This window comes from Bos indicus x Bos taurus, chromosome 21 (genome assembly GCF_003369695.1).
Source record: "Bos indicus x Bos taurus breed Angus x Brahman F1 hybrid chromosome 21, Bos_hybrid_MaternalHap_v2.0, whole genome shotgun sequence".
NCBI classification, from domain to species: Eukaryota; Metazoa; Chordata; class Mammalia; order Artiodactyla; family Bovidae; genus Bos; species Bos indicus x Bos taurus.
Window position 1 is genome coordinate 42906865 of NC_040096.1, and position 15960 is coordinate 42922824.

At 41.0% G+C, this 15960-nt stretch overlaps 1 protein-coding gene across 2 annotated transcripts in view; it reads left to right on the plus strand.

Annotated features, from left to right (window-relative positions):
• Nucleotides 1-15960, plus strand: part of AKAP6 (A-kinase anchoring protein 6) — a 501487-nt gene that overhangs the window by 250277 nt on the left and 235250 nt on the right. The window lies entirely within an intron of this gene.

Below are 15960 nucleotides of genomic sequence, written 5' to 3' on the forward strand. Positions count from 1 at the left end.
ACAATACCTTTATGGGAGATATGAAGGAGCTTTATTCTAACTGTAAGAAATACTGTGAAATTGCAATGATACATCAATGATTTTCCATGATAATTAATCATCTGCTTGCAACCTGGCTGCTCCTTCAAAAATACAATTCATGTCTTTTTAGAAAATGACATTTTCAGGAAAATGTCAGTCTGGAAAGGTATTTTGCAAATACTGAGCACATTGGATGACCCTCTTTAAACACTGCTTTTACAGTAGCACTGTATACGTGTGTTCTTGAATGGATTTGCTGCTTCTTCACCTCTGTCCACTTTTTAAACAGCTTAATTGAGGTATAATTTTGACATGCTAAATTGCATATATTCAAACATTTTTACAAGTTTTGATAAATTGACAAATGTATACACCCATAAAACTGTCACTATAATCAAGACAGGCAACATATCTATCACCTCCAAAAGCTTCCTCCTGCCCCTTTGTAATTGCTCCCTCCCTGCCCTGTCAGACTTGTCTTCATCCCTAAGTAGTCATGAGCCTTTAGTTTAGTTTGTACTTTCTAGAATTTTGCATAAGTGCAATCAAGCTATATGTTCTCTCTCTCTCTCTTTTTTTTTTTTTCCTTTTTTGGTCTGGTTTCTTTCACCCAGCATCAGTCAGTTCAGTCGCTCGGTCCTGTCCGACTCTTTGTTGACCCCATGAATCACAGCACGCCAGGCCTCCCTGTCCATCACCAACTCCCGGAGTTTACCCACTTATGCGCATCAAGTTGCTGATGCCATCCAGCCATCTCACCTCTGTCATCCCCCTCTCCTCCTGCCCCCAATCCCTCCCAGCATCAGGGTCTTTTCCAATGAGTCAGCTCTCCGCATGAGGTGGCCAAAGTATTGGAGTTTCAGCTTCAGCATCAGTCCTTCCAATGAACACTCAGGACTGGTCTCCTTTAGGATGGACTGGTTGGATCTCCTTGCAGTCCAAGGGACTCTCAAGAGTCTTCTCCAACACCACAGTTCAAAAGCATCAATTCTTCGGTGCTCAGCTTTCTTCATAGTCCAGCTTTCACATCCATACATGACCACAGGAAAAACCATAGCCTTGCCTAGACGGACCTTTGTTGGCAAAGTAATGTCTCTGCTTTTGAATATGCCATCTAGGTTGGTCATAACTTTCCTTCCAAGGAGTGTCTTTTAATTTCATGGCTGCAGTCACCATCTGCAGTGATTTTGGAGCCCCCAAAAATAAAGTCTGACACTGTTTCCACTGTTTCCCCATCTATTTCCCATGAAGTGATGGGACCAGATGGATGATCTTAGTTTTCTGAATGTCGAGCTTTAAGCCAACTTTTTCACTCTCCTCTTTCACTTTCATCAAGAGGCTTTTTAGTTCCTCTTCACTTTCTGCCATATGGGTGGTGTCATCTGCATATCTGAGGTTATTGATATTTCTCCCGGCAATCTTGATTCCAGCTTGTGCTTCTTCGAGCCCAGCGTTTCTCATGATGTACTCTGCATAGAAGTTAAATAAGCAGGGTGACAATATACAGCCTTGACGTACTCCTTTTCCTATTTGGAACCAGTCTGTTGTTCCATGTCCAGTTCTAACTGTTGCTTCCTGACCTGCATATAGGTTTCTCAAGAGGCAGGTCAGGTGGTCTGGTATTCCCATCTCTTTCAGAATTTTTCACAGTTTGTTGTGATCCACACAGTCAAAGGCTTTGGCATAGTCAATAAAGCAGAAATAGATATTTTTCTGGAACTCTCTTGCTTTTTCCATGATCCAGCGGATTTGGCAATTTGATCTCTGGTTCCTCTGCCTTTTCTAAAACCAGCTTGAACACCTGGAAGTTCATGGTTCATGAATTGCTGAAGCCTGGCTTGGAGAATTTGGAGCATTACTTTACTAGCATGTGAGATGAGTGCAATTGTGTGGTCATTTGAGCATTCTTTGGCATTGCCTTTCTTAGGGATGGGAATGAAAACTGACCTTTTCCAGTCCTGTGGCCACTGCTGAGTTTTCCAGATTTGCTGGCATATTGAGTGCAGCACTTTCACAGCATCATCTTTCAGGATTTGGAATAGCTCAACTGGAATTCCATCACCTCCACTAGCTTTGTTCGTAGTTGTGCTTTCTAAGGCCCACTTGACTTCACATTCCAGGATGTCTGGCTCTAGGTGAGTGATCACACCATCGTGATTATCTTGGTCGTGAAGATCTTTTTTGTACAGTTCTTCTGTGTTTTCTTGCCACCTCTTCTTAATATCTTCTGCTTCTGTTAGGTCCATACCATTTCTGTCCTTTATCAAGCCCATCCTTGCATGAAATGTTCCCTTGGTATATCTAATTTTCTTGAAGAGATCACCCAGCATACTTAGTTTGATTTTGTGTGTTTCAATTGTTCATTTTTATTGCTGAATAGTATTCCTTTGTGTAGATATAATACAATTTGTTTACCCATTCACCTGATGGTAGACACTTAGGTCATTTCCCTCACCACCATTTTTATTATCTAAAGAAGCAAAAGTCACCCAAAACTACATTTAAGTAGAAGCATCATAAGTAGTTTTTCCCTTCAAAAGGATTTTTATTATCTTCAGTTAGACTGCTGAGAGGCAAAGCAAGAGAGCAGGATAGTAATTTTTTCAACAGAAATGACAGTCCATGTCCATTTGCTGAAAGACAACTTCGATTTCCTCAGTAGTGTTTATCCATGCCTAATTCACCAAATGGCACCACATCATATGCAATCAGTTGCAGGAAAACAAAGCAGAAATTGGTTTTTGTTTTTTGAACCTGTAGCCAGAGTATCCAGTAGGAGAAGGCAAAGTTAAACTGACACCAGACATCTGCATAGTAATTAGGAAAAGGAGCCAAGCCCAAAGGCCTGGCTTAAACTTGGGAGATAAATTTGCACAGGCAGCGCCGTGTCAGGTTGGGCAAACATTAACCAACGACATAGAAAAAGTGTTGGAAAAACGACATTCTTAATTCAGTTTGATAAATGAGAAAACATGGAGGCGGGAAGGTGGTGATGATGAGTCCATATATATTAAGCACCTATGAGTGCCAGGCAGTTATTTACATGTTAGGAATACATGATGAATGAGTTTCACATCTTTCTTCCAGGGATTTGTAATCTAAGGGAGATGACCATAGATTAAATGTAGTCATCTATAGTCCCATAAATGATGAATGTAATATAATTTTGAGCAGTGAACTTCTTGTGAGATAAGCCAAGCACTGTTTAGAGCATAGTGTGAAGTTTTATTGCTCTTCCTCAGGGTAGGGAAGGCTCAGAGATGTAATTTGATGTAGACCTCATAGACCATATATGATTTCTTGGATAAAGAGGGGAGGTGAGGAGGTGGGAGGAAATTTTATGGGCAAGTAAGGGAGGTGGGGTGAGCTATTTGGTATGGCTGAGGCTAGGTTTTGTCTTGCAGGTTAGAGCTGGATGGTAAAAGAGATTGAATGTCCTTTGAGTGGATTGAATTTTTCTCTGTGGGCAATGGGGATTCATAGAAGGTTTGATTTTATTTTAAAGCAGGAAAGTGACAAGAATCAACTGTAAATTCCATGGGGAAAGTCTCAGCTTGCCATGAATTAACTGGATAAGTCTATAGATTAAGTGAGAGAATAACAACGGGCATAGTAGAAAATGAATTTGAGTATAGCATTTGAGGGTCTTCCCTGGTAACTCAGATGGTAAAGAGTCTGCCTGCAATGCAGGAGACCTGGGTTTGATCCCTGGGTCAGGAAGATCCCCTGGAAGAGGGAATGGCTACCCACTCCAGTATTCTTGCCTGGAGAATTCTGTGGACAGAGGAGCCTGGTGGGGTCGCAAAAAGTTGTACCATAACTGAGTGGCTCACACACACACACACACACACAGCATTTGAAGGATGTGCTAGTACTGGCACTCTGGTGTCAAATTTTTTAAATGTGGGTTTTTTTTTTTTAGTAACTAATACTTGGATAGAACACAGAATTCTGAAGGTAAATAGAGGAAGGGAGTAAAAAGGCATGCCTCCCACCTATGTCCACCCCCGCGCCCCCCAGCCCCCACCTTTACCAGTTCTGTTCCTGAGGTGACCATTGTTCCTTGTTTCTTTGTATTCTTTCACAGTTATTCCTGGTATTTGAAAACAAATGCATATGTATAATTAACTTTGTTTTCTTAATTTATATTAGCAATAATTCAAAATCAGTAAATATATAACTACTGCATCCTTTCGGATGGCTGCGCGGTGTTCCATTTAAAAATATGCCGTCGTTTATTGATGAAAGCATAGGTTGCTTGCAGTCTTTTCCTATTATAAACAGCACTTCAGTGAATATCCTTGGATACTCATTCTCTTGCATAGTATTGGCTTATCTTTAAAATAAATACCTTTCATGTGAAACTTCTGGGTCAAAGGTTATACATATTTAAATTTTTCATGTGTTGTCAAATTGTCCTTGACAGAGATAGTGCCAGTTTATACTCAGCAATGCATGAGAAAGCCTATTTCTGCACATCTTTACTATTAGACCATGTTATCAGATCAGTTGATCTTTGTCCCTTTGATAAATGTCATCTCCTTGTATTTTAGTTTTTATTTCTTGTATTTAGGTGGTGTTGAGTACCGCTTTTTATTTTTAGAAGTCATTTGTATTTCTTTTCTGAGAACTGTATACTCATATTCTTAACGTACTTTTCTGCTGGGTCATTGGCCTTTTGCTTTGGAATTTATGGGAGCTTTGTGTATATTAAGGAAATGAGTCCCTTGTTTTTGACGTGAATAGAAAATGTTTTAAAAGAAACTATTTTGGGGGTTCTGTTCTAAAAGAACATGGATATCTCAGCAGTTTGAGGAATCCACTGTTAGGCAGGCTTGAAGGCCAGACTGATAAGTATGTAAAAGGTCTCTAACCCTGGCAAAAGCGTGTTTGGTTTCCAGTACTGAAAAGGCCAGTATGTGCTAAAGACTTTGCTTCCTTAGTCATGGATGGAACAAGCCTAAAATTAGGGAGGCTGTTGTTGAGTGAGAGGGTTAAATGAGGTCTGAGCAATGAGAGAAATGGAGAGGAAGTGGACAGAGTTAGGCAGGAGATGGGTAAGAATAGAGGGGATAGATTAGAAAGGGGGTGAATTAGAAAGAGATGTCAGCAGAAAAAGATCTCTTCACTTTTTGACGCTGTTGTCTGGTCAGAAGTCTCATTACCAACATCTGGTTTGTCTTCTGTAGTCTCCCCAGGTGCTACCAATGCCCTTGGGATTAGCACAGGAAGGCCTGCTGCCCCACAGCAGACAGAAATCTGACCAAGACTTCAATGTATTGAAGGGTCTGGAAATTGGCTGAAAGCTTCTCTGTGTGTGGGGTGGGATTGAAGCTCCAGGGTTATTCTAGGGGTTTGTGAAATCCAGGAATGTGAACATTACGAGAAGTATTCACATGGAAAAGAGGGGACATTACTAGAACTCAGTGATTACTGGGGGCGTTTGCTTAAGGGGGAGGAAACTCTCATTCATAGAGCTGTTGTAATTATGGAACTCTAGTTACAGGAAAACATTAAGTTGTACTCACTGGAAAAGTTGAAACTGTATAAAGGCCATGAAATTAAAAGTAGAAAGCCTTACACTTTCTGGATAACCAACATAGACAGTTTATTCTATATCTTTCTGGACCTTTTTACATAAAAGTGCATACATTGTAAAGATTCTTCGCTCATTGTGCATACTCTTCAGTGATTGTTTTTGTATCTTAATATATCTCAGACATCCTTCTGTCAGAACATGAAAATCTACTACACACTTTAGCTGCTGCTTAGTATTTGTGTGGATTTGCCGCACTTTTCTTAACCATTGCCATAATTATGGCCATTTAAGCTGCCTCTTTGTTGATGCTGTGGCACATAATACTGCAACGAGCATTCCCGTTGTTGTAGCAACAGTTGAGCGTTTCCTCCTTGTCCATTGTTGTCTGTCTACGGCAGAGTTGCCGCTATAGACAGACAGCAACAGCAGCAGCAGTTCAGGGGCCATAATGAGAGTCTACCATGTTTTCGGAAAAGCTTTTGCTCCAGTTCCTAAAAAGTGAATAGGGCCATGTTTGTGTGTGTGTAGCTCTGAATTTGTGTTTGTAAGGGTAGTTTTCAAAGCCCACTTTCCAGAACCTTGTTCATTTTAGAAGTGGTCCCTGCAATTTGAAGTGTCTTCCTCAAGGGGGCACAAACGCACCAAAACCCTGCAGACAGTACTTTTGTATTGGTGCAGAATTGTCTGAAAACTTTTCCTTATTCCTTACTGTGTCATTACCCTGCTGCTGCTACTGCTGCTAAGTCTCTTCAGTCGTGTCCGACTCTGTGCGACACCAGAGACGGTAGCCCACCAGGCTCCCCTGTCCCTGGGATTCTCCAGGCAAGAACACTGGAGTGGGTTGCCATTTCCTTCTCCAATGCAGGAAAGTGAAAAGTGAAAGTGAAGTTGCTCAGTCGGACCCGACTCTTAGCAACCGCATGGACTGCAGCCTACCAGGCTCCTAAGAACTTACAAAAGCAGTTTGAATCAAACTAATAATGTGACTGGCTAACAAAATCTCAATACAGATGTTTTCATGCATTTAGCATTTATAGTTAGATCTTTATGTTATATCATTTTAAATTAAATCATATTTTTCATTTGTATCATAAGAAAAACATGATACTTCTCACAGAGCTTTTAGTCATGCCAGAAAATTTCCCAAAATACATTCAACTGTTTTTCTTTAGCTTGCCATTCCGCGTCCACCTGTGTTCCACTTTTCATTGTTTGAAGTTAAGGGATGACAGGCTTTCCATTTCACACTTCCTGGTGCCCAACTCTCCCTGCCTACCCTCCTCTGCTGAGATAGGCAGCTCTGGCCCCAAAAAGTTGAGCTTCACAAGACCAGCAGCTACCACATGCCCATACGCTTCAGTTAATAAGAGACTGTCAACAGACTTCAAAAGCCTGAGCTATGTGAGTTTGGCCGCCACCCCACTCAGCCTCACAGAGCAGGGCTGGTGGCCTTGCAGGAGCTTTGAAGTTCTATATGCTTGTCCCCCTTGATTCCTGTCAGTTTAAGGTTTAAGGTGAGTAGCTGGGAGTTTAGTAGGGAGCAGCATCACTTCTCTTTGAGGGATTTGAGGTACTCAACTTGCAGCCTTGAGTTCCTTCCTTTGGTAGCTTGTGGAAGAAAGATCTGTTGGGGATTTATAGCATGCAGGAATTTTGAGGTTGATGCGTGGGCACAGGAGGCTCATGTGAGAGTCCTGAACCACATCCTTTTGCTCATATAACTAATTCTGTGCATCTGGGAGACAAATAGTCTTGTCTTCATTTTGAACTGTTCAAAGTACCTGGGGATGTACTTTTTGCCTGACTCAGTTTAAGGACTCTTGTTCCCATCATTTTGAAAATTGCTGTCACTTACACATTTTCCTGATTTATTACTTTATTCTTTTTCTTTCGGATGTGATGACTATTTTAAAATAGAATGACAGAGAATAACTGGATTTATTGAGCACTTGCTGTATAGGGTTCAGTTCAGTTCAGTTCAGTCGCTCGGTCGTGTCCGACTCTTTGCGAGTCCGACTCTTTGTGACCCCGTGAATTGCAGCACACCAGGCCTCCCTGTCCATCACCAACTCTCAGAGTTCACTCAAATTCACGTCCATCGAGTTGGTGATGCCATCCAGCCATCTCATCCTCTGTCGTCCCCTTCTCCTCCTGCCCCCAATGCCTCCCAGCATCAGAGCTGTTTAGGGTGGTGGTATGCTAAACGCTGAAAGAAAGTTTGCAGACTGCCTTGAACTACGAGGGTTTCTGCATGGACTGAAGGACTCTGTGTGTGGAGGAGAGCCAGTGGGTGACCCAACTCACTTGAGCCAGGCTGCTGTCACCCACCATCTGTCTCCTTGTGTAGACCTGTGTGCAGATCTTCCTTATCTACTGTGTCACATGGAATTTTGGAATCTTGAAACAATTCACCTGGCAACAATGATATTAAGATAAATTTTCAGGCCTGAAACAGATCTTTAGCCAGAAAAAAGCCTGTCATGTCTCCTGAAGGTGTTGTGAAGATCACATAAGCCTCTTGTTTGTGAAGTTGTTTTGTTCATTTCAAGAGATTCACGCACACCCGTCGGAGACCTGAGAACAGGTGTGAGTGGCTCAGGTGTCCCTAGAGAGGTTGAATTTCTCCCTAGCTTCCCTGCCTGAATGATTCGCCTCTGACTTGAGAGATGGCTTGTGTCTTTTTGGTGTCTCCTTTGACACCCTACCCTGCACATGCTTAATGAGTACTAAACAAATCTGCCAGATGAATAAACGAACATTTGTAAAAGCAGTGTTACAACCATTACAGCAGCAAATTATAACTAAGATTATAAACCATGAATGTCTGCAATAATTTCCTGTACAATTTCCAAATCAAAATGGACCCTGGTTACAGATTTTCTGGGTGTTGTCTGGTATATTTGTGACAAGAAAAATGCCTATAGAGAGAAACAGTAGGATATTTTTCTTCTGCTTTCAGGATGTAATTCATCCCCTCTGGCAGAAAATACAAGGAAAATAAAAATGTTAAGTCAGATATTAGAAAGTTTAAAAAAAAATTCCACAGGTTAACATTACCATTTCAAAAGATGAAGACTATATGACTAGACAGGATGTTAATGACTTGACATTACAAAATTTATTAAATTTATTTCTAAAGCAGTTTGGTTCCCCCTCTCAAATGCACGAAGCATGTGGGAGTTGGAATAGATCTGCCCCAGGCTTCCAAACAAATTTTTAATGGAACTAGAGTCCTTCAGGGATTGTCCTAAATCCACATAATATTCTTAGGTCTTGGTGTTTGCACTGGGACCTGTGTATTAGCAGTTGTACGTGTGAATAATATACTTATATCCATCCATCACCTTAGTGACTCCACATCTGTAGAGGCTGCTGCACATCAATTATTCCACCGCAGGGGGTAGAGAGATATTTGGGCTAGCATTGACCTCTTTTTTCAATTAGGGCCTCAGAAGCAGTGTGTTCTGGAAGTCAAATGGTCCCTTTAGACAGAACCTCTGTGAATCTATTTGGCCTAATGTGGCCGTGCTAGGAAGTCAATATGATTACCTGTGCCAGGTGTGGAGGCAGCATCCAGAAAAACATGAACATTTTGTCACTAAGAGGCACCATCAATATTCAGGATCTCTCCAACTTCTCTAATCCTTGCATTAGATATTAGCAAGTCTATCAAAAATGAATGCCAGCCTTAATATATACTTTATATACCTTCCACAAAAAAATGCAACTGTTTGAAAGAAGTTGTAATTTGAGGAGCTAAATTCACTTTCAAATGCTAGATGTTTTTATTATCTGAGATTTCAGGAGCAAAAAGTTTCTTCAGAAAGAACAGGAGTTTTGTCTTTATATCTTAATGCCCTTAAAAAAAACAGAGAACAAAGTTTTTATAATGCTTATTTCTTTGTTCATAAACTTAGAACATCTTTCTCAAGAGCACATAGTGCTTTTCATTTTATGAAGCTTCTGATATTATATGTGGTGGTGTGTTGCATGTTGTCATAACTAATAAATCAGTGACAAATGTAGCCACCTCATTTTGTTGGGGAGATATATAATTGTGGTGGTAGCTGACCATTTATTTAATTATGTGGTAAGTACCATATGATGAGAGGGTAAAGTTAAATTGATGATTTGGGCTATTTCAGCCAGGATACAGTTTACATGGCAATTACACCAGGATCATCTCAGTGTAATTGGCAAGTAATTTTGTAAGCGAAGGAACATGACAGCTCATTTACATGGTGTTCAATGAATAAAATTTGGGAACATTTATCAACCACTTCCAAGTGAAGTGATTGCACCAGTATTGCCCAAAATACTGTATAGGTGATTCGAAAGCATCGTGAAAGGTTTCTGGTATGAATGTGCATTCATTTGCTCCCTGAACATTTATTAGGTGTGTGCTGTGTGCCAGGCACTGTTCTAGGCAGTGAGAATACAGACACAAGTGAAAAGTTACATCCTCCTCTCACAGAACTCATGGTTGGAAAGCAGACCTGTTACCAGTAGTTACACAGCAGTGTAATAAGTGGAGGTCTGAGCTCTGCACAGGGACTGTGGGTGCTGAGGAGGGGAAGCCAGAAGGGTGGAAGATGGTCAGGGAAAGCTTTCTAGAAAGGGTGACACCTGAGATGAATTATAAAGAATGAGCAGGACGAGTTAGGGGAGGGGGAAAGGACCTTCCAGGCAGAGGTGCCTGCAAGAGAAGAATCTTAGATGAGCAAATGACTGGTGTGAGCTGGAAATTTTAAGCAGTTCAGGCACATTTCAAGGCAGACCTGGTGCCCAAGAAGCAGACTTGATGGAGATCTCACAGGCCAGACCTTATCCTGCAACCTGGGGAAGCACTGGGAGATTTTAACAAGCATCTTTCTCAGAGTTGGACCACTCCATGTAATAAAATATTTGTATTGTGTTATTATGATATGCCAGGCTCTACTCTACAGATATCAAGAGATCTCATACTCACAAGAACCCCATAAGGCAGGCACTCACATGTCCTCGTTTTACAGATGAAGAAACTGAGTCCACGGAGAGTGCCCACAGCCATGGAGGGGGTGATGGAGGAGCCAGGATTTGAACCCAGGCCTGTCCAGCTCCAAAGCCCATGCTTGTCCCCAACAGCTGCACCGTGTCACAATCCCCTTGATATAATTGACTATGACTCCTTGTTTTTAAGTTGCACACTCCTCCACCTCCTATCTCTACTTCTAGGCTGTGAGCTCTGTGAGGTCAGGAACTATATTTATCTTGCTCACAGCCACATCCCTCAAGCTTAAGATGATGCCTGCACCTTCAAGGCATGCCGCAAATAAAGAAAAAATGTAGTTTTTAGGGGGTCATGACTGGAGGCTGTTGAAGTCAGCCTGTCAAGGGATGACAATGTGGGCCTGAATTAGTCGATACAGAGTGGTGAGGATGGGAAATAAATTGGCAGAACTTGGTGATTGATTGGACATGTGGATTTTGTTGGCATATCCTCACAGTATTTCTGATCTCCAACTTCTACACTGGAGAGATGACTTGGCAAAACAATCTGAAGCGGAGGGAAGCTCATGCTGCTCTTCACACAGCTCTCACATTCCTGAGACGAAATGTTGCAAACTCAGGATGAGAAGTTAGAAGAAGGTTTCCTGGAGACAGTTAAAAATAGAATGAACACATCTGCCTGGAATGGTAGAGGCACAGAGCTGCCCTAGGGTAGATGAATGGTTAGATGGCCTTTGGGATTCTTCCCCCTTTGAAAATTTTCTAGTTTAGAATAAATAAAAATTCTCCTGACCCATCTGTTCTTAACTGTCTGGCTTAAAGATAGAATCAAAGTATCCAAGAACTGGAAAATATTGAGTCCAAATGCCTGGATTGTAGATAAGGAAACAGAAGCCCAGAAGCGTTAGATGACTTGTCCAAGGGCACACACCGGAAGCAAAATGAAGACCCAGACCACTGGTCTCCCGGTCCCCGACTCCCTGGACTCTCAGTGAGCAGCATCTGTTCCATGCCGCCGGTGGCAGGCCTGTGCTGGGTACTAGCCCAGACGCAGAGAGAACCTGGGGTCAGTGCTTGAGGAGTGCAGGCAGCTTCAACAGGAAGTGCCACTTGTCACCTAAAACTGCCGTGAAGCACACCTACTGCGCAGAACATTTGGAAAACAGAGACAATGAGTTTGAAAGTCTATGATGGTTTTTCTTTAGCCCCACTCATTGCCAGACACTGCTTCAATGCTTTCCAGTCATTGCCACTAATTCTCACAACAACTTGAAGTTGGATGATATTACATTTTATGTTTCAGAAAGCTAAAGCCCCAAGAACTTGTTCCATGAGACCAGACTAAGTTCATTCCAAGTCCTAACTGCACAGTCCCTGCTGTCTTCTTTTTCTACACACTGGGTCTGTCCATTGCATCATAGATGCAATTTTGAACTTTCATTTTTTTTTTTTTGGAAGGCAGCTGTGCTCACCACTATACCACCAACATTGAACTTTCATTTTTTGACTTGTAATATGTTCTGTTTTTCATGTCAATTCATAGTCTTCATTTTAATGGCTGTGTAGTGTCTTATCAAGTTTTTAGGAGGTTCCTAAATAAATATTTACTCATAAAAGTCTTTCAATTTTTGACACATATGGCATTTGGAAGGTATATACTATATTTTGAGGACCATATGACCATCCTCTATCGATGGCATTGGGACAAGCAGGAGAGAAACTGCCAGGCTCTCCACAGGGGATCATGGCTTTCTTTCCCACCAAGAGCCCTTCGGGGGACGCAGGATGGTACTCGGCACAGCTCAGAATAGAGCCTGGGTAGAGATGGCCTGAGACAGGTAGCAGGTGACTTTTCAAGCCCCTGCTTCTCTGACTGAACACACATTCTTCCTCCTGTCCTTGTGAAAAAGCAAGTTTTCATTTTCCTAGGATAGTAAAAATCTTTTGTGTGAAGAAAAAGTGTCATCAGGTGTCTTATTCATCAGCATATATACCATCTCTTTAAAATGACAGTGGGAGTAAAGGTTCATCAGTTCAATATGTCTTTCACATTTGGAAACTCCTGACTAATAAAACTCTGGTATTTATCATCAGAACAGCCAAAGAACTAAATTCTGGCACATGCTATTCTCACGCACTGAGAAAAACTTAAAAAGACAGAAGATTGTCTCCATTCTTCCTTCTTCCATTCATTTAGAAGAAAAAGCATACCTTTTTTAATTAAAAAAAATATGAGCATGCAGAAACATCTGGCCTCTATTACCATAGCAGCCTCCTAAATGGTCTCCTTGTCCGCCCTTTTAAAATCAACTCTACATAACAGCTAGAAAGATGTTTCTAGAACACAGAATTCTACCAGTCACTCTCTCATGTTGTCAACATCTTCTTCCACTTCTTCTTCTGTGGCTCTTAGAGTTAAATATCACGTGTAGCCACAGCTCCCAGCTCCCCTTCTTCCACCTCATCTTAGCCACACCAAGTGGCTTCTGCTTCTGCCTCCCAGCTTCCTGCTGCAAGACAGGGTGTCTCCAGCCCTACATGGAAATCCGGTCCTTTCTCCACGAGCTCCCCACTGAGCTCTGCAGAACCTGCCTCCCAGTTGAGCTCCCTCAGTACCTATCCAGCACTGTCATACGGAATATAGCCCACAGTCTTGTTTTTATTTGGCCAGCATGGTACTTTAAAAAAGCTAAATCTCATTGAGCATGGCATATCACTGTTCAGTTGAAGGCCCTGCCACTCTCTGTCATACATCAAGCCCTGATTACATATTTATTTTTTACTGGGTCATATACAACTATTTGCTTTTGATCTCTTTTACCCAACAGACTATATGTTGCATGTGTATTGTGTACTGTTAACTTTTGTATCTATAGGTCTGGTAGAGACTACTCAAAAAATAACTACTGAGTTAACATATGCTTTATTAAAAAGAAAACTAAAATTATGTCAAGAAAGATGCAGTAACTCTTTTTGTGAACTCTGGTCACAAACATAAAATTCATGGACCTCAATGGACCTGGCCCAACATTAACAATATTCCACGGGGATAGCGGAAAGTCTGTGTTCATGATATGATTCTGCTAAAACAGAAATTTTGGATCTTGAAGCCCCTGAATGTGCTTATGGTCTTTCCCACTATTTCGTATATCAGGAGATTTGTATCAATTCTTATGATCCCTCATGAATAACATTCTTCACATTTGTCATAGTTTTGTGTATCAAGGCATACATTTCCCTGATTTCATTTCATATCCTTGTGACCTCCATATTTCCATCAAACTGAGTTCTGCAGAAATTTGGATGGGATAGTATAGATAAAGATGTAGTACTTTATCTACTTGGTAAGCTGTGATCGTGATCAAAGTGCAGTCATTGTGCCTTACCTGAACTTGGATCCTGACAAGGAGTAAGGCACTCATATATATACAGCTGGTGAGGCTGGAAGTTGAACTAAGGGGAATACCCACTGGTCAACTTCTGATGTATCATCTGTTTGATAATCTGGTCCTTTGTCTCAGCCACTGTATTTTTCATGTCCTTAGTATGCAGATCTGTGGTACCTGCCTATGGCCATGTTGTTGCCATAAATTAAACCTCCAGAGAATGCCCTGCATTTTCAGGGAGTGCTATGGATGCTGAGAGGGACCATATGTCATAAGGCATTGCTGAGGAAACATGTTAGTAGCACAGGAATGGAAATGTGTCCAAGTGTCAAGTGACACAACAACAAAAAAGTCTTTTGCTTAAGCTTCCTTCCCTAGGGAAGAGGTGGGCACAGAACCAGGTGAGTTTATTACAGAATTCTTGAGCAGCCAGAAATTTCATTGACAATTTTGTTCATGTGCTGGCTTGTCTGCCTTCTCAGAGGCCCATTGTGCATTCCTCACTTGATGTTATTAATCGTTAATGGATACACCTGAAAATCAAGCAATATCATTTGGGTTGTAGATATATTAAATGGTTCTTTTCTGTAGCATAAAGCTTGTCCCCTTATCTTTTTCTTAGTAATGAACACCACTTTTTTCAATGTCCTAATCAAATCCTTCCACATAATCTTGAGGCAGAACCAGATCCAACTGCTTCTATTCTGTACTATTGGCCTCAATTATGTCAAATTATGCAACCTACTCACAGGTCCTAAGGTTCTCTTTTGTTGAGACATAGGTCTGATGCATGCCTTCAGAAGCTCATGACTACCAACATTCAACACTTGTCTGTTTTAGGTAAACAGAATCAAAGAGAGCACTGGGCTAAATTTACAGTTATAAGGAAATCATCTATAGAATAGATTTCTTTCTAGATTTCTTCCTAAGTGTTGGCGCTCTTGGGCTGATCGCAAGTATTTTTCTTTTCTATGTCCCTTCTCCCTGAAACACACAAACGCACCTCAATTTGCATGGCATTGCTTCAGAGCTGAGGCTCTCCACTGTTGTGGCAGAAAATAAATAACATCCATGTTTTGGCTATAAAATCATAATAATTTAATTTTTAATAACTATTATATTGACCAGAAGCATCAGGCTTCTGATACATTGCCATACTTAATTTTGTTCAACCAAATACCTGTAGTTGAAAGAGGACAATACAAGAAATAGTGAACAACCCTCAGGGAAATCTAATGTTTCTTTATGCCATATGCTGCAGTTTTACTGTTCCTTATGCCTCTAGTAGGATGAAATGATTCATCATTTTGGAGTCATTTTTTTTAAATCAAAATTCTTATCTTTATACTCCAAGTTCTGATTACGTCCCTACCTCCTTCATTTTCATCTTACTTTGATTGTTCTGCTTTTTCTTCTGAGCTTTAAAAGACCCCTTTTTTCCACTAAGAAAAAGACTCACCCTGAACCTCCAAGATGGTTCAGGTTCCTTTTGATGTGCAGGGCCATGCCTTGTACCCCTTAAATTGCTATTACCTCTCCAGTATGCAGAAGAGGCACAATATGGTTTCTGAATGAAAGAATGGGAAAAATTAATACCTGATTTCATAGCATATGATTGTTGAACCTCTTTCACCTGAATTATATTCCAGATGACACTGTATCATCTCAAACTTGTCAATTATTCTTAATACTAAATTTAGTGTAGTACATGGAGCCATTGCTGAACAAGTGTTTAGAGAGAGCAAAATATATCATGTATTTTGGAGTCCTATTATAGAGAAGCCAGAATTTGGCAGATAGTCTTTCAAAATCCATACCTTTTCAGATTAATCAAGTCAAGGGCTGTATTTTCACTCTGAAGACTAACCATTGATTCAACATATTGGTTACTATCATTGCTCTCCATCAGACCTCCTGTGTTTGGAACACCTTATAACATTCCAGAGATGGAAAAAAAATCTTTGGAAAAACCATCCCTGTTTCTTGAAATATTAAAATGGAAACCTTCCCCTTCAGAGAGTCCTA